This window comes from Solanum pennellii, chromosome 11, assembly GCF_001406875.1.
Source record: "Solanum pennellii chromosome 11, SPENNV200".
In the NCBI taxonomy this organism is placed as follows: domain Eukaryota; kingdom Viridiplantae; phylum Streptophyta; class Magnoliopsida; order Solanales; family Solanaceae; genus Solanum; species Solanum pennellii.
This window is the reverse complement of record NC_028647.1, coordinates 40,726,782-40,746,605: the sequence shown is the minus strand read 5'-3', so window position 1 is coordinate 40,746,605 and position 19,824 is coordinate 40,726,782. Positions and strand designations below refer to the sequence as shown.

The window sequence follows — 19,824 nt, the reverse complement described above, 5'->3', positions numbered from 1 at the left end:
AGCAAAAGACTATAAAAAAACTAATATGTTAACTAACTAGTCGAACTGTAAATAGTGTTAACTAAGTGGTGGAATGTATGCACCCACTTACATTGATGGGACAAGGTCCTCAATACAATAATTACAACAAATAAAGAACACATACAGAAAGTAAAGATTGACAAGAAACTTTACATGGAAACCTCCTTGTTCAAGGGAGGAAAACCACGACCTGTACTCACAGGACTTCTAAAAACCACTTCTACTAATCTTCAACAAGCAAGGGTAAAAGTCAGTTACAACAAGAGATTAGCCATCTAATCTCCACACTAAGTAATACTTTCTATTACTTAGCCTGAGCATGAGCAGATACAACACTACTCTCTGAAGTAAAGTCATAAGTTGCCCCTAACCTTGCCCTTTCAATGATTCACCCGTGTTTGAAAGATTTCTTTTACAGTTAAAACGAATTCTACAATATAAGAATAAGTACAAACAAACAAATGTAGCAAGTACAAAAAGCTATAAACACACTTCTATTAGTTCCATTGCTATTGAAGCTTGAAAATTCTCTCTTTGAATGAATGAGTAAAAATGAGTTGTTGTTTGTTTGATTTATACCATGAAGAGTTATTACCCATCAAACAAACAACCTCGTCACTTCTGATTGGTGAAGTACTCTGCCGCTTCACCAACTTTATGACGTAAACAACTTTTACAATTATCCAAAACTTTTGAAACTGGGTGAGTTTCTTACTCTGCAGAGCACCAGGTCCCTGTATTTATAAGGAGATCATCAAAACATCTATAAGCATAAGCACTTATCAATTTCCCCATTTTTTATGATGACAAACAGCTTGCATTACTTCTCACACATTCACTCAAAATAGACAATTAATTCCCCCTTAATCACTTTCCCTGAATCCCTTAGTAAACCTTAAATAAAATTTGCCACTTTTGACATCATTAAGAAGGAGAGACAGTAAACATATGCAAATCAGAATATCGATGAGACAAGAGAGTCCATTGCTATGGACACACAGAACATACATATGAAAGCATAAAGAGATGTTAAAAAGTACACATGAACAAAACACATACTAGAAAGAGAATGCTCACTAATATTGACCAATATCTTTAGTCAAAAACAAAAGGCCACGGAGTATTGATGATTACAAGAAGAAACACAAACAAAGGACAGTTAAGGTAAAATAGAGACACATTTATGATGGAGGGAAAGGGGAGACAGAGTGCGCATAACACAATCACTCGCTCATTTGAATCTTCATGATCGTTGATGATTTTTCAATTGAGAACCTTAAATTCCTTGTCGAGTGAGGCGTTGGAAGACAACATTAATACATTTTCACCCCTCAACTTTTGCAACATTTCATCATTGGCATTGCTAGTACCTGGTCCCCCAGAGATTGCTTTCTAAAGTTCAGACTTTAGACGAGCAATTTCAACCTCCTTCTTAGCTAGAACTTTAATTAGATCATCCACCTCACGTGTGAGAGTAGCCTGTTTTTCTAGCACTGCCGCTACTTGAGACCTACCTTTTGCAGACCCTCTCGTGCACTCTCATTCTAATAGTGTGGACACTGTGGACTTAGTGAACTTTTGTTTCTTGGTACCTGCTTTAAAATTGGTAAAGTTCTTATTCAGTAGATACCCGTATGGGTTGCCATGCGTTGAATTTTTCCAAGTCATTACCATGTGCATGTTCTCTAGAATTATAGAAGAATATTTATTTGCTCCAATTCACTCAGTTGCTCATGAGGAAAAAATATGTAGCCAATACAACCGTTTTGTTTTTAGACCTTGGCACTAGGACTTTGTTGATGAATTCAAACAACAATTGATATTCCCCTTTTAGCAGCTTATTAGGCAACCCTAGTCGCTTAACTTCTTCCATCTTTGTAGCTTTCAAAGTGAATTCCTCAAATGGTTTAGATCCCTCAATGGACCTAAATACCCGTACAGGCACTCCCAAAATAATTCCAAGAGCGACCTCATCCAGGTGCATCCTAATTTTTTTGACAATGGTCGTGATTCTACCATCGTCCAGTAACTCTATTTTACAAAAGAATTCGCACAGCTCAGCCTCATGAAGATATGGAGGAGGTGTTTCAAATAGACTAATCCACTCTTATATTGAAACAACATCGTACAGTTTTGCCTACCAAACTCTGTGACAACATCTGGATCAAAAACTCTCCCATTTAACAATTTTTGGTGCTCCATTATGACTATTCATTTATCCCTTGTCAATTCCTTTTCTTCCTTTTGATTTTGAACCCTAGATCCAGGTCTCTTTACGGGTTGCTCTTCCACTGCCTTCTTCACCCATTTCCCTTTTCCAGGACTCTTTTTTTTGTTACCTTCCCTTTTTTAGCAAGCGGTTTCTTTGTCTGTTTTTGGGGTTTCTAAGATTTCAGTCTTTCTTTCTCAACTTCCTTTTTTTGCTTTTCCACAACCTTAACAACATCATTAGACTGGTTTCACTATCATCAATGGCCACGGGTGTGGAAGTATCCTCTAATTATAAGCATCATTGGGCTCCATGGCACTTCCTAAAACCTTTTGGGCCACACTTCTGGTGCCATACCCTTTCTTCTCACCTTTTGAGTGTATTTTGACAAGATTCCCCTTTCCCTTCCTTTTTCTTTCCTCATCACTGTCTACATGCGTAAAAGGTAATACACTTCCAGACACAATTTTATCATTTTCCAACCCTTGAATTTCAGTTTGAGGAAAATTGGCTTACGTATATCTATGTAACTACATCTCACTTGAGGCTCTATTTGTTCTTCCTGATTAGACCAAATCCCAAACGAAGTTGGAGTTTGGTCAAATAATAGTTGATCTATGTGGGACATTATCCGATGACCTATGCTCTTGGTCCATAGAGTGGGTTGAACATATCCTCGTAAAGAGGATAGACTTTGGACAACTACAAGTTCTTCTCCTTTCATTAGGATATAGGATTACGAACCCTGTCCCTCATCCATATCTCCTTCAAATAGCCTCGCAGACAGTGTGGATGATACAGCCATAGACCCAACTTTTGTTTCCTCAAAGAAGGGTTTCACAGTGGGCTTTAACACAGATTCATCCCCTGAACCTTGATATTTGTTTTCATATAGAACTAGAGTATAGGACCACACCAAAAGTTCATCAAAGGGTGGTACAGGTGAGGCTGGAATTTCAATTTGAGGAGGAACTGACTCTTCCATTTTGTAGAGTACACAGATTGGAGTTAAGAGAGGTTCCTCAGGGATGAGTGCAGAGAAGTCGAATGAACTAGTATTTTCAGCCTCTTGGGGGAGTGGATTATTAGAAGAAGGTTGGGATTTGCCATTTTTTTTTTATAAAGAAGAGTTGAAGAAATTTTTTTTAAGAGAGTTGATTAAACTATAAGAGAGATTGAAAATATTTTAATTTTGCACATTAGGTTAGGGATTTTATAGAGAGAAATAAAATAGGAATTGGGTCCCCAAAGGAAACGAATGTTGGATTTTAAAAGTGAAAAGACGGCTGCAACTGACACGAGGAATGAGAACAGATATGTGGCCATGATGTTGACAATTTAGACCATGTAGTATAACTAATACTAACCTCATGAGGACCAGGTCCTCTTTTCTATTCACAATCCTACTCAGTATGCTTTAACCATCTCCTCAGCTTGACACAACATAAGTGTATACCTATAATAAGGTACTAAGATTGAATACCTTTTTTGCTAACATAAAAGCAGCATAGATAGATGCCTTTCTTAGCTTAGTCAATGATAAGGAATTCATTTTTGGTTTGTGAAGTGATCAAGTGATTTTATGTATGCCCAGTCTTTTCCATTTTTTAAGAAAGGATACATTACACATGGAATTTGTAAATATGTCAGCCAGTTGATCCTCGATCTTATAAAACTTCATCAAAACATTCATCTTCTCGGCATTGTCCATCAGAAAATGGTGCCTCGCGTCTATGTGCTTTCTCCTCTTGTGTTGGACAGGAATTTTGGCCATGTTTATCGCACTAGTGTTGTCGCACAACATAGGAATGGTATCTGTAAGTACACAAAAATCATCCAAGTGTTGCTTGATCTACAAAAGTTGCGCACAACATGAAGCAACAACAACATACTCTTCCTCAATAATAGAAAAAGCTACAGAATTATACTTCTTAGTTCCCTAGGAAATCATTGCTGATCAGAAGTGTGCCATTCATGACGCTCTTTTTCTATCCATCGGAAACCTACATAATCGGCATCAGCATAGGCAGTCACATTATAAGTATTACCTATTGGGTAGACGAGGACCAGGTCGTGCGTTCCCTTTAGATATCTTAGAATTATTTTGGCCACTTTCAAATGTGACTCCATTGGTGCTTCTTGAAATCTTGCGCACATTCCCACTATGAAGACTATGTCAGGACTGCTAACAGTGAGGTATAGAAGTGATCCAATTATTCCCCTATACATAGTTCGGGTGACTTCTGTACAATCTTCATCTTTGTTAATCCTCGCACTTTTACTCATGGGTGTATCAAGAACCTTTGCCTCTAACAGATTGAACTTACTGAGTAGCTCTTTGATATACTTCTCTTGGAATATTTAAGTACCTTGAGATGTATGTTTGATTTGCAGTCCCAAGAAGAAGGTGAGTTCACTCATCATGATCATCTTAAACTCACTACTCATAAGCTCAGCAAACTCCTGGCATAGCACATCTGAGGTTGCTCCAAAAATAATATCATCAACATAGACCTGCACAATCAACAAAAATTTCCCTCTAGATATAAGAAATAAGGTATTGTCAATTTTGCCTCTCCTAAACCCATTTCTCATCAAGAATTTTGACAATCGTTCATACCAAGCTCTGGGAGCTTGACCAAACAGGGCTTTGTCCAGATTTAGCACATGATCAAGCAGTTCAGTATCTTTAAAGCCTAGGGGATGCTTGGATATGTTTCTTCCTTCATATTTCCATTAAATAAAGCAAACTTGAAACCCATTTGAAACAACTTAAATTCTTTATGAGCAGCAACTGTGATAAAGATTCTAATAGCTTTCATCCATGCTATAGGAGCAAAAGTCTCATCATAGTTTGTTCCCTCATCTTGGTTGTATCCTTGCACCATCAGTCTTTACTTATTTCTAGTAATAGTCCCATGCTCATTAAGTTTGTTTTTGAATGTCCATTGTATCCTTATTATAGTTTTGTCAATTGGTCTAGGATCCGTTGCTGCACTTTGCTTTTTTCAAACTGATGAAGCTCTTCTTGCTTAAACATTACCCAATTTGGATCCTTAAGAGTTTCTTTGATGTTCTTTGGTTCAATAAATGATATGAACACTGAATATAAAACCAGATTTTGTGATTTTGACCTAGTTTGAGTTCACGTTACAAGTGAAGAAATCATATTGTCTAATGGATATGAACATTGATGTTTCCATCTGAACTATCTGGTTATCTCCTCTTCTCTGTCAGCATCACAAAAACCTTCATCTTCTACAGGAAATTTAGACCCTGTTTCTTGTGATATGTTGGGGGACTGGGTCCTTCAGAGAGTTCTACATTATTTTCTTCATTTCCCTAAACCTTTTTTTTATCTTTTAATATCTCTTCAAATTCATGATCTTCAATGCTTTTGCCACTTGAGGGGTACGAACACTGCTATATGCAGTTGTACTAAAAGTAGCAAAATGTGTACAATAAATTTGGGCCTATTTTTTTGAGTTCAATGGCCACGTGTATGTATTTTAGGTCAATGACCTCCAAGTTTCCTTTTTATGACAGACACGTAGGTGAAAGCTGGTTTTCACTCTATCTAAAACTTCTCTCTTTTCTCTGCAAAATTAAAGCATTTCTTCCTCCAAATTAGTTTTGGTCTAAGAGTTGTAGGCATTTTCTTTTTTTCGTCTTTTTGTTTTCCTGAAAATTTTTAGCAGTTAGCAGTTTCATTGGCATTTGGCAAGGCTATCCAAGAGAGCCTCTCTCACCGGAAACTGAGTACCAAGAAATTTTTCAAAATTTCAAACTTTTCTGGAACAAGCTTCAACAATACTCCGCATCACTGCCTACCAATTTCAAGTTAGTCTAATTTTCTCTCTTTCTTTCCATTTTATGACTTCAAAATGCATTTGGAACAGTTTACTCCTTGCAAGTATTTGAGGTATAAAATAATAAGGTAATAGTGTGTAAAACCTTTCCATACAAGATAGGTAAATTTTGACTTGCATGTAATTGTAATCGATTTGCTTCGATGATTTTACTTTGTTATCATCTAATTAGTGTTTAACTAAATTATCTTGCTCAAAATTTAAGGTAGTAAATTGTAAAATTGAATCGTCCAGATTATGCACTCAAGGTGTTTGATGATATGTCCGATTAACTTACTTAAAATAGTCTTTGTCCTTTTTAGATTTTAGCAGAGAAAAATCAAGGACAACTGATGATCATGCCTGAGTCTGAGGTCAACTACCATTGAAGATTTGAATAATCTTATTGCTAATGCAAGGTATCAATTTCTGCTACAGTTCTGTATTGTACTGTCTGCGTGAAAACATGTGATGTACCAACACAGTTCTTGTGAATTTGTTAAGGAACACTTTTTCAGTTCAAGTATGTTTTTAAATATGTTGCAATTCATTTTAAGAGGGCCCTGGAAACAAAAAAAGATTGTGTAAAATGATTATTCGACATAGAAAGGAATAGGAATAACAATAGTAAGCTTCTTGAAAGTTTAAACAAATCTAAATAAAACGTGAAATCTGATAAGTGAAATATCGAGCAAGTGTTTACATCATATTCTTCTGTGAATTGTCTTAGCACCGGTGACTCGACAGTTTTAAAAAAAGACGCGTGTAGACTTTAGATAGTAATAGGTTATAAGTTATTTTTTTAACAAATATTGAATACTTTTTGTAGAAAAGTAGACATTTCATGAAAATGAAGGAATTATTAGAAGAAAATTGACATATTTGGAGTACTATACATCATGAAAAATAATTTAAAATAAGAATGATTATACTATCAATTGAAAACTAGAAGAAATCAATTATATAAAAGTTCTTAACAATTCAAGTTTAAGGCCCCATTTGATTTTTGCTTTAGGCCACTTATATGCTTGAGCCGCTCTTGTGTCTTAGCTATGATGGTGGTGTACATATGCCAGGGTCAACCACATGCATATTCTATATATTTTACACTGCAATATTAATTTATGTAGATTGTTAAATATCATTTAAGATGCAGTGTTGATATTTTTACCTATTTCATAGGATACTACAAGAATTATCCCATCATGTAATATGCAGTTTTGACTTTACATCTTGCAGTCTTCTGTAAAAGTTGCAGGTACGTTGTGTGATATTTTTGTTATATTATGATGTGTGATTCTATAAGAATTCTCTTTGTGTGTGTTGGTTCGTATTATTATTAAGTACCTATTCAAAGGTAGCTGGTGGATGTGAACCTGAATGTAACTGCAACCTGCATTCTGTCAATATAACAAAAATGTATAGAGAGATTAATCTGATTCATTCATCAACCCAAATTCTGACTCAAAGTGAGACCCTAAAACAATAAAGTAGGAAGTAACTATGTGGACATGTGTAATCTGGATGGTCAATGAACCAATATCATATGAGGAATAAAGTTGGTTTCCGGAGTACTTATAGGCCATCCCTGATTATTTTAGGTATCTTTAGCACAAGGTCAAATTAAAGCATGGCCATTTCACACATGACTTGAGTAAACAGGAAGCTGTCTGAAAATTTTCAATTATCTCTCAATCTTATTTCTGTTCTGCTTGCTAGACAAAAGTATATGTGGGCATCTTTCATGCGCAGTACAGAATAGGTGAGAAATTAAATAAATATAAATATTGTACAAATTGTATGTTCAAAACATTACAATGCCCATAATAAGGAAAAATGGAACTGGACGGAGAAGGCCTAAACTCGAGAAAGAAGGAAAGAAAACATACATGACACTACCTCAGACTACAAGTCCTATTACGGTAGCCGCACTTCTTGAAACGAAAATACAAAGACTATGACTGCATCACCTTATGTTGTTAAACACATGTAGGTGCCTTGGATGCTTGACACTTCCACATTGGCCTCTCAAGAGGAAAAATGGGATTATTACGTGTAGTACCTTTGCTAATGTTCTCATCGAATGATGATGAACTCTTGGATTTCAAATCCTCTTTAGGGCTTGCTTGATCTCTGAAGCTGCAAATATTGAGTGATAACTTTTTCTGCTTAAGCCTTCCTTTCTTTTTCTCAATGTAGTAACTATCATTTACAGAAGCCCCAACTTTCTCCTCTGGGATAATTGATTCTCATTTCTTTAATCCGTATTTACATAGTCAGCTTTACTAGAGTGTGATGCTTCCCCATTTTTCATCTGTGTGTGGTCAGAATTATTGAATTTTCTGTTTAAATCTACTCTAAGAAAAGTCTTGAACTCTCCGAAAATGTTGTTGTTATCTTTGTTGGATCCTCCAAGAATGTACTACTTTTGAAGAATCGGACACACACCCAATAACATTTTTGAAGAGTCCGAGCAACATGAATTTTACCCATCATAAATAAAAGCTAATGAAGATTCCCATCATACTGCCAAATTGGTGTTAAATATTGATCTTGATATATACGTGCTGAATTGTAAGACTCCATAAGAGAAAAACATGTGAGACGATCATTATAATTGGAACACCTTCAATGGTGGTAGTTGGACATGTTATGACACTTTATGGTTGTGTTGCCTCAATATTAATTGAGATTGGCATGTCAATGAGGAGTATGTGAAGAGGTTCTGCAGGAGCGGAAACAAGTCCAAGGAAGAGGCTATTATGAAGCGCACCTAGAAATATGAGGTTGATGAATAAAGAAGATATTCATGCACAGTTGAAGAAACTGAACAAGTATGCGTGTGTCATTCATGTGTTGGTTCAAGATTGTTTTTGGCTGACATATTACAGTAGATTGACTTTTGATTTATAAAAACAAAATACATCCCTGCTTGACTTGGTGGTACCTTCTTTATACAAAGTTTGTTTTGAAGATGAGGTTGTAATGTTCATTAATCTTCTTTCTTTGGTTGATTTATTTTTATGTGAAATATTTCTTGATGAGAAGATATTCGTAAATCTACAGTTGACAGACTAATAAGGATATAGAAAACAATGCATAACTTTACTGGGTTGAAGAAGAAGGAATAAGCTCAGTAAAATTTTCAAGTTGACTGAATGAGACTTCGACTGCACAACTTCACTTAACTTTCATGTTGTCTGTTGGAGAAGAGAGAATATTATTCAAAAATAAATGTACGTTCTATTTCTAAGTCCTTCAAGTACATTCCAAATTATTTTTTGCACCTTTTAAATTTTGTGTCCCTATAACACATTTTCTGTGAAAAAAGAATTGTGGAATTGTAGTTTGTATATTAATAATGACTGTTAACTGATTTTCTGTGTTAATTGAGCTCCTCTAAAGGGCCCTAAGAGAACATGAGTATACTTCTACTATGAGAAGACTGTTTTAACTTGTTTTTATTTGTTGCTTTGTTTGTTTTTTTGTATAGAACATACAAAGTTTATTATGTTTGTGCAGTTTATACGTCATGATTGAGATAGAACTAATAGCACATAAATGGTTATGAGATGAAGATGAAAGCAAAAGTTAGTAGTATGATATATGCTATGTGATCTTTTATGATTTTGTAATTTGTGTTTGATTTTTTTTCTAGCTTGCTTTTGCAAGAGTTTCTTAATGGTTTGATATTTGTCTTATGATCTATGATTTATTTATCACGTTATTACGAATTAATTTTTATCAGCTATGTCTTCTCCACATTCCCTTTATAAGTTGTGATTGCATACGCAATTTTTCTTCATGTTTCATCCATAGGGAAGATCCAATTGTTACTAGATCAAAAGCTGATTTTTGCGGGTAGAAGGTGTATTTGATTCCACGGGGCTGCTTTCATTTGGCGTTTTCTTCCTTTTGCGTAAAGAGATGAAACAATGTACTGTTTATCTTGAACTTGATCGTCTAAGTTCAAATTTATTAGCCATTATTGGTGTAGTTTTGTTTTGGATCTATGCAATGCCTATATTACTTGGGAAGGCATTCTCCCGTGTAAATTAAGTACTTATGCGACCAACTTTTACATTAAAGTTTTAACTTCACCCTTTTTTACATCAAATGACTTCAAAGCAAACATTACTTTAAAATAATAAATATTGGGCCCGTGTTCGGCATGGGCCATACCCCTCTAGTATATATATATATATATGTGTGTGTGTGTGTGTGTGTGTGTGTGTGTGTGTGTGTGTGTGTGTGTGTGTATACATATATATATATATATACACGCACACACACACTAGTATAACACCAGAGGCGGGCTCACACAAAAAAATAATGTATATGTGGATATCTATTTTGAGAAATTGTCAGAAATTAAGATATTAGTAAACAGTGCACTCATAGAAAGCATAGGAGAAACCACCTTAGAGACCATGATTGAAATCCATCTATAAAACCATGAGCTAAGATAATCCTGGGTTCGCCTCTGTATAAAACTAAACAGAAACATAATGATATTTTGTAACTTGCAGGCTAATTGTTAAAAAGGAAGAAGTCGTAATGATAATGGTGAAGCCAAGATGGAAGAGAGGAACAAAGATTACTTTTAAAGGTAAAGGGGATGAGAGAGAAGGAGATATAATATTCTCAATTAATGAGAAAACACATCCACTATACAAAAGAGAAGGAGATGACTTACTTCTTGGAGTTAAAGTCCCTATCGTACAAGCTCTTACAGGGTGTACAATTACTGTACCTCTTTTGAGAGAAGACGAAGTAATGACTATGTCATTTGATGATGAAATCATTTATCCAGGATTTGAGAAAGTCATACCAAGCCAAGGCATGCCTAAATCTAAACAAGAAAGAACAAATAGAGAAGACCTTGTACTTCAGTTTCTTATCCAATTTCCTTTAGAATTGATTGAGGAACAAAAGTCTAAGTTTGTTAGTATACTTGAGAATCATAATTCATAGTTCTTCATATTTATGTACTCTATAACAAATAGTGTATTTAATTAGATTCTCATCAGACTGTACATGTTACACAGTAATTACTACATTGATTTGTGGAAAAACCTTATTATTTAATATACATTAGACTCTACACTATCTTAAAAGCATGAACTTCAAAAATGATAGTTAATCGTATTGCTCCCATACGCTACATCAAGCCCTACTCCTACAAAAGCAAACCCCGCGACAACTGGAAAAGTCGACTCGCTCAAAGCCGAAGCTGACACTTCCAACACCAATCTCGGTGTTTATATTCAAACCTCCTAATCAAATTTCTCCAAACATGTGTGTAATGAGTACTAAAATGGAATAATTTTAAATAAATGTTGTGTCAATAATTTATTTATAGACAATTGAATTAAAAAATACTGATTGAGAGAAAGTAAAAAAATAAACATAGAAAGAAAAAATATATTAAGCATCCTTCTTAATATTTTAATCATAAAAATATATAAATGGAAAAGAGATAAACAATAGGTACATAATTTTTCGAGTTTATATCGACTCATTCTCTCACATTCAATCAAAATTCGAAAGTCTTCTCCATCAAGTTAAAATAAAACATGAATCAAATAAAATTACTTCAGTATTGTAAAGTGATATGTAATCAGATTAATGTAGATATACCATATACTTTACATGTTGATGGCTTCACTACTTTAACCTTGAAATAAAAAGGATAATCTTAGATATGAGTTTCATGAAACAAAATATATATATATATATATATATATATATATATAGAAAAAAATAAAGGAATATAAAAAAAAAAGAAGATAATATTAAACATTTGAAGGTTATAATATGAAAAACATGAAAGTTATGGATATTAAGAATGACAGTTGAATAGGTAAATATAAGTTATGAAGGGAAATATTTATTTAAAACAAATAAATAAGAAAAATAATAAATTTAGATTAGAAAAAAAAAGTGCAAATAATATTTTAGTGAAACACCACTAATAGTTGAATTTCAAAGGGCCAAAATAGATAAAAAGAACAACTTTAAGAATATTAAATATATGTAATTAAACCTCCATTAAAATTTGGAAGAGTAATCAATCCTCCCATGATCACATGAACTTTCTATTTACTTTATGTAGTAATTGATTATCACTAATATTAAACATGTAATTAACTAAATATTTATAATATTTGAATTTATTGTAGGGGTAAAATTGTATTTTGACTTTCAATTTTTAGTGTAGGGATATATATATATATAGTGTATATATATATATATATATATATATATATATACTTTTTATTATAAATAATTAATTTTTTAATGAAAAATCAAACATAGTTTTTTATTGGGAAAATCCATAAGTACCCCACCCCCAACCAACATCTGAAATCTTAGAGACACACTCATGCTATACTAATGTCCTATTACCCCCTGAATTTATTTTATAACCAATTTTCTATCCCTTTTCGGTCTACGTGGCACTATCTTATGGGCCAAGCGCGTGCTGACAATTTTATCAAGCTATCTGATTGATAGTGCCATATAGGCCAAAAAAGGATAAAAAATTATTTATAAAATTAATTCAGGGTGTAATAAAACGTTAGTTTAATATAAGTGTGTCTTTGAGATTTCGGGCATAGATCGGGGTGCTCATGCATTTTCCCTTTCTTATTTATAGAATATTTGAGAGGTCCCAAACTTATGGAGACGACCCTGTTTGGCAGGGACATATTAGCAATAAAGACAACATGGATAGATATCTTATATACATAGATATATTGAAGATAATAAATATTTAAAATAGGAACGGGTATTTATTGGTCAAAACGGAGGATGGAGAAGTAGTTTTTACATAAAACCTGTTAGGTCGACCAAATGATCGAATAACATACCAAGAATGTTTATTAAAACTCTTTGAGCCCTAAACTTGATATATTCTACTTCACGCAATTCGGGTTCAATGACAATCAATATTAATTTCACAATCAAGGGTATAATACATTTTTTTAGTAGTAATTCTTATTTTTCATCTATGTTAACGATTAAAATATGATTATAATATAATTTGTATTTAATAGGATTCTTTCTATAAACCTATGAATTTTATTATATTTAGGAATGATACATTGAGAGAGAGAATTCGTTAGGTTTTCTAATATCAATAGATTGATCATTTCTTTCTTCTACCTTTCCAAAGAAATAAAAGATCTCGGAAAGAGTTCAACATTATTATGTCATTGTTTTCTTTCCCTATTTTATTGTATGTGTAAATAATCTAAAGGTAAAGCCTCCTTTTTTCCTCGTGTGAGGATTTTCCTAACTTGTATCTATCCATTATTAATCATTCACTTAATATTTGTAAAGATCCAATATCAGTCGTTGGCATGCCGAGGTAAGATTAATTGATGCGTAAGGGATATTTTTGTGATTTTCATTGTATTTGGCCTACATAAGAGGGTTGTGATGTTTACATGTGTTATTCTTGCATTCTCGATGTTGTCACATTCTTATAAAACCTACCTATTCTTCACTCTTATTCATCTCTTCGGCTTCTCTTTTGCTCTCGCCGCTTACTTTATGATCATTAACAAGGTTAGTTCTTCTTTCCCTATTTTTCTTTTTATTTTTCCAATGTGGGTATATTGCTCTTCTCCTTTTGTTAAATTTTTATATATCCCCCCCCCCCCCTCTTTTTTTAGGCAATTTTAAGAATAAATTACTTTTTATTTGTGGTCTTATCCTCTGTATAGTTGTGTTTAGGGGTTTTCACGGCTTGAACAAAAATCGATCCAAAACAAAAAATTATATCAAAGCGGTTCAATCGATCAATTTTCCTTGGGTTTGGTTGTCACGATCGGGGTCTAGACCCTAGCCGAAACCCGCGTCGTTGACCTCTCGGAGGTCGCTGACAAGCCTACATACGTCATCATTACATCATATAAGTTAATTTTAGCGGAAAATTTACAAATTTTGTTTGCTTTGAAGTACACATAGACTTCACAGTAAGAAACAATATACGCGCATAAGATTTGCATTATATCACATCAGTTCACAACAACCATCTATAATAAGATATTCAAATGAAGGAATTATTTCATAACTTCATTAATATAAAGTTGCCAAAATGGAACCAATACGATGTCTGAAAATAAGAAAGAAAGAAACGCTAGTGGAACATCCTCCACTAGCTCATTCCTACGTCTAAGCTAGAATATAAGAGATAAGCATCCTCAAAAGCATGAGGGCCTGCCAAGTATGGATGAATGCTCTACGTCCGGATAACTTCAACGTAGTCTCGTAAGCTCCAGCGTCCACCTGCACCTGCACCAAAAAGTAGAGGATTGTATGGAATTAGTATACACTTGTACTAAGTATGGGTGTATGCAAGTACACACCAAGGACATGCATGATTAAGAAGAGCTCTCTCCTAACGATATGAGTTATGGAAAGCCAAGTCAATTGGACTAGCCAAATCAGATTAGGAAAGTCATGCTATGATAGTAACATGCATCATCATTCTTTTCATATTACACACAACATATAACACATTTCTTTTAGTACATACATATATCATATATCTTTCGTTCATATGCCGTGAAACCTTGAAATTCACGGACTTAACATTAGGACTTCCCTAATGAGGGCTCAACATATAGGACCTCAACTAGGGAGCCTTCTTTAGCAAACATAGATTCCGCTTCATTTATTTATACGTACTTCATTTTCATCCATTTATATACCTAGGATGTTGTTCAGGACTCTCATCGGGTTCACTGTGCAATGGCCAAGAATGACCTAGTGTCATTACTTGAGTCTAGTTCACCTCTTGATTATCCTAACTTTAACTTTAACCGAAATAGATCATTTGAGCTTCATGAAATGTGGTGTCTTCCCCACACCGAAAAGATGTGGAATCACTGGCCAAAGTGAAACCAAAACATGCTAGCGTATAGAGGGAAATGAACCCTACTAGAACCCTATGTTGACAGCATAGGTTCAAAGACTAGGAGATATAAGGAGACCCATACCCTCCTAAACGGACAATCTCATCTCATGAGATTTTACATGAACCTCTGCCTTCCCGAAAGAAGGAATCGCGATTCATATCTAGCCTATCGGTGCTCCGTATAAAGTTCCATTACATTCATCTCACACATCATAGAAGCTGGTTTCTAGCATGAGGGAATCATTGCTCATTAGATGATTTCTCATCTCATAATTAGTATTAAGCGTGTATTAATATCGATACTTTCATAAGAGTGTTTTTAGAGAATGGTCTCTTTATTAGTTTTACACTCTCATAGGTGAGTACGGTTTTTGGTAGCATTTATTAGGCTCATTTGTTAGTGATCTCATCTTTCATATTAGCCTATGATCATGTTGTCACCACATTCATTTTAGCATATTATCTCTTCATAAATACTCACCCCATAACGTGAATGTTCATTTCGTTATATGCCAATGCGCTTGGCCTTTTAGTGTGTTTCACACTCTTACTTAACCCTCCTAGGGTGACATCATTTCATCATATACATCTTAGGTTCACTTAATTTTAAGCGTACGCTGGACTTATGAAACCATATGTACAAGCCATGAGGATTAGTTCATAATTCTTCTAAGTGACTTTTACTTACCCAAGATTATGCGGTGCAAGAGTTATGCATCTTGTATGTATGCCGAGGTCTCGAGTTCGATTCCTATAGGCGGCATTCATTAATTATTTATTTACGTAGGACTTATGTATCAATACAAGATTGGGCAACGGATCCTAATTTCAAATCCCTTGAGCAACACTTAGTCTTATATTAATTTTTTATTTAAAATTTCGGCTTGGGGACCCGAGGTTGAGCCCCAACACCTACACTTCGTTTTTTCTTTATTTTCTTTCCTTCCTTTTTCGTTTGAGGACGAGAGGGTGTGAAATCGATCCCCACAACTTCATTTTTACTATTCTTTAATTATTCTCCTAATTTCCCCACCTATTCGAGAGGTTGTGTGTTCGATTCCCACACACCTTATTTTATTTATTTCCCTCTTTCATTTCTTCACTTGAGCCTTACCCCATTTAGAATCTCCCTTACCTCATTTTTATTATTGAATTTTCAGCAGCTTACATATGATGAGATCTCAGGTTCAATCACTGATGACCTCACACATTTTAAAAATTTTTTGAAACCCAAATCCTCAATGCTTCCTATGCCGAGACCAAATTCCAGATTTCTAGAAATTTTGTCACGTTTTCACTCCACCTTTTCTCAACATTTATATGTTATATTCTTAGGAAATTCGCTAGATATTTCGTACATTATTATGTGCATTTTTCGTGGTTACATTTGGACAAGATTTTTCACTCAATTCATCAACATCACATCTCCCATGAACATCACGATTTCTACAAGTAATTGCATACAAAAACGCAAGGATTTAACATGCCATTTTAACATAGTGTAGGAAAAGACATACTTAACAATCACATAATTCAAAGCATACATACATGAACATAATCATCACAAAAACACGTTACATCCCTAAATTTTACCAGTAAACATACCCAACCTACAAAAATTTATGGGAGCTAGTGACAGGGACATACAAAGGGGAAACATTCCAGGCTTACGGAATAGAATACGACTCTATCCTAGGGGTCTCTTGGGAAAGGGAATAAGAGGAAGAAACCCATACCTTTTCGTTGTTGAACACCGTTCAAAACCTGATCCAATAAGCTGCTAACTCCCACGAAAATAATGCTTTACCACCGAAACCTCACGCACAACCCGTTGAGAAAAATATTTTTGCTTTTCATTTTTAGTTTATTTTTTCTTTTGAGTTTTTGCATACAAGTTCTTCAAGAGTGATGAATTTTTGATTTTTTTCTTTTACTGATAATGAAGCGTGAGAATGAGAGTGGAGAGATGGGAGAGTAAGTTCAGGAGTAGGAGTTTTAGATAAAGACTTAGTCAAACTAGGACCCGTTGTTATTTAAATTAAAAATCTGATTTTCTAAGGCTTAAGTGAAAGGACTAACATTCCCTTACTTAAATCAGATAATTAAATACCAATTAATTCAACTTAATACTGCTTCCACCAAGGATCGAATGCGGGTGAAGCCTAACTCGCGAAACGGGTCGATCCGGATCGACCCGACCCAAAACGTCCACTAATTAGATTAATTAATTACTGAATTAAATACTTAGGGTAATTACAATACTACCCTTATCCTGGAAAATATCATTTTACACCTAGACCCTCCAAACATAAGATTACTCCTTTCAGGTCTGGTTAAGACTCATCCTGGTGAATTTAATATTCGGGTGCCCTACATGGCTGGACCCAACCTTGCCTAACTTAACTAACTCACCAAGTTTGTTGGCTTAGCTGGTTCATAGGTTCTGAGGTATGGTTCCACGCGTATCAAGCCGTGTGAACCCGGTTTAATCTATGCATTCTAGGTACGTCTAGGCATTACTTGGCATAGTCATTTCCGGGTTGTTACATTGGTTTTATTTGGTTTTTAGATTTTTGAAACCGAAAGTACTTTTGATTTTGTTCGAAAAGGGGTTGTATTAGTTGTCCAAGTGTAAAGAGCCATAATTGGTCGTTGGCATGCCCGAGGTAATATCTATTGATGTAGTGAGGGGAATTTTGGTGATTTTCATTGAATTTGACCTAATTAAGAGGTGTAACGTGTACACGTGTTATTGTTGCATTTGAGGCGTTGTCACATTCTTATAAAACATACCTACTCTTCCCTCTTTATTAATCTCTTCAGCTTCTCTCTCTCTCTCTCCACTTAGTTTATGTTCAGTAATAAGGTTAGTTCTATTTATCCTATTTTTCTCTTTATTTATCCAAATGTGGGTATTGTTCTTCTCCTTCTATTAAATTTTTATAGATTTTCTTCAATTTTAGCTTCCCCCTCCCTATGTTTTTTTGGCAATCACTTTTTAGGAATAAAATATTTATTTGTTGATGTTCGTATCCTCGTTATACTTGTCGTTTGTTTTTAGATTTTTAAAAATCGATTGTGTTTTTGGCTTTATAAAAAAATCGAAGAAATAACTTAACCGATTTGATATATTATGCATGTACATATATTTTATTATTACTACTTTCTGGATACGTGCATCGCACATACATCCTATCTAAACTGGCATAAAATGTTTTAAATAACTAAAATACAGAAAATCATCTTACAATTAAATTTCAATAATATCATTCATTTTTACAAGAAAAGTTCAAATATTTGAGATCTACTCTTTGATATCAACATGTAATGTAACAAATTGAAATATGTTAGCATAGTATCTCTCGCTGAGCTAAAAGAGAGATGAAAATACTTCTTATCTTAATATATTATAATTATGAAGGAAACCTAATAGATGTATATTATTATCAAACATACGAATCATCTACAAGACAAAATTCAGAGAAAGAGATAGAAAAATGAAAAGACAATAGTTATTAATAAAGTTAAAATATAAATGAATGTTGCATACTTGCAATTAACCTTCAACGTTGATTTTTTTCATTATAAAGGAATATCAAACCTTGAATCCTATGAAATGAAATATTTTTAAAGATTAGGTTTGAATATAGAAAGATGATTCATAACTTGGATGTGAAAATGTATGAAAAGTTAAAAGTTGAATTTACATTTCTCAAAATAATATAAAATAAAAAATATAAATATCAATGAAGAAATCATATCATGACTTTTTCAATGAATGGAATAATTTATTATTAATCTGATTATACATTACATTTATACCTCAAATTATTTGTTGTTTCTATCTTACACCTTCCTTATAAAATATTAATTAACAAAAGTATATTAAAAAAATATAATACACTGCACTCTTACACATCCTTTAAATGTCAACTCAACATATATAAATAACAAAACCTTAAAACAAATTAAATAACTTTTATCATCAACTAATATAGTACAATAATGTAATCATAACAAAGAACAAGAAAATTACATTTTAAAAGTTATAAATTACACTGCAAAAATATTAATAGTGTCATGATCTTAGGCATGACCCTTTATTTTACATTCAAAGTAAGAGAAACTATATAATAAAATAAAAATTTAAACATATCCAATTGTTTTATGTACAATGATGTCTCATTCGTGGCAGGATTATACTGGCAGTGTCATGATCTTATGCACGACCCTTTATTTTACAGTTGAAGATGAGAAAATATATACTAATTAAAATTTAAAAAATTAAAAAATAACTAATTGATTTTGTATGATAACGTCTCCTTTGAGAAGATGAAGTCTTTCACCTTTGTGCTTCTACCAAGAAAGTGAAAGGAATGTTTTGTTCAATCCTAAATAAGTTGGAATGGTCGCCTTTAAGTCTTCACATTAACCAATCTATTAAAAATTTTCTTGAAATTCTTTATCCCCAAATACTTCACAGGGCTTGTATATCTCTCGATGTTATTCACTATAATATTATTGATGTTTATAAATAGGAAATATAGGAATAACTCAATTATATAAGGGAATTTGTAAAGTCAGGAGTTAGATTTGTACAAACAATGGTACAGATTCATGGAAAAATTAATAATTTTTTTAGAAGAACGTCAATCCTTTTTTTAAACATAAATCATATGAAATTGTTTGACAGTTTTAAATAACCTTTGATATTCCTAGAATAGCTCTGTGATTAATTTATCGGTCATTGAAACATTTTAATTTTGTAATAATTTAGTTTTATAAATATAAGTTATTAGATGAATATTGTTAAATGTTAA

The 19,824-nt window shown here is 33.5% G+C and overlaps 1 long non-coding RNA gene across 1 annotated transcript; it reads left to right on the top strand.

The window, feature by feature from the left end:
- Positions 1–5,911: 5,911 nt before the first annotated feature.
- Positions 5,912–6,601, top strand: LOC114074960. Its single transcript, XR_003575339.1, has 2 exons — positions 5,912–6,070; positions 6,402–6,601. It is a non-coding gene; the product is annotated as an uncharacterized LOC114074960 (long non-coding RNA).
- The last annotated feature ends 13,223 nt before the right edge of the window (positions 6,602–19,824 follow it).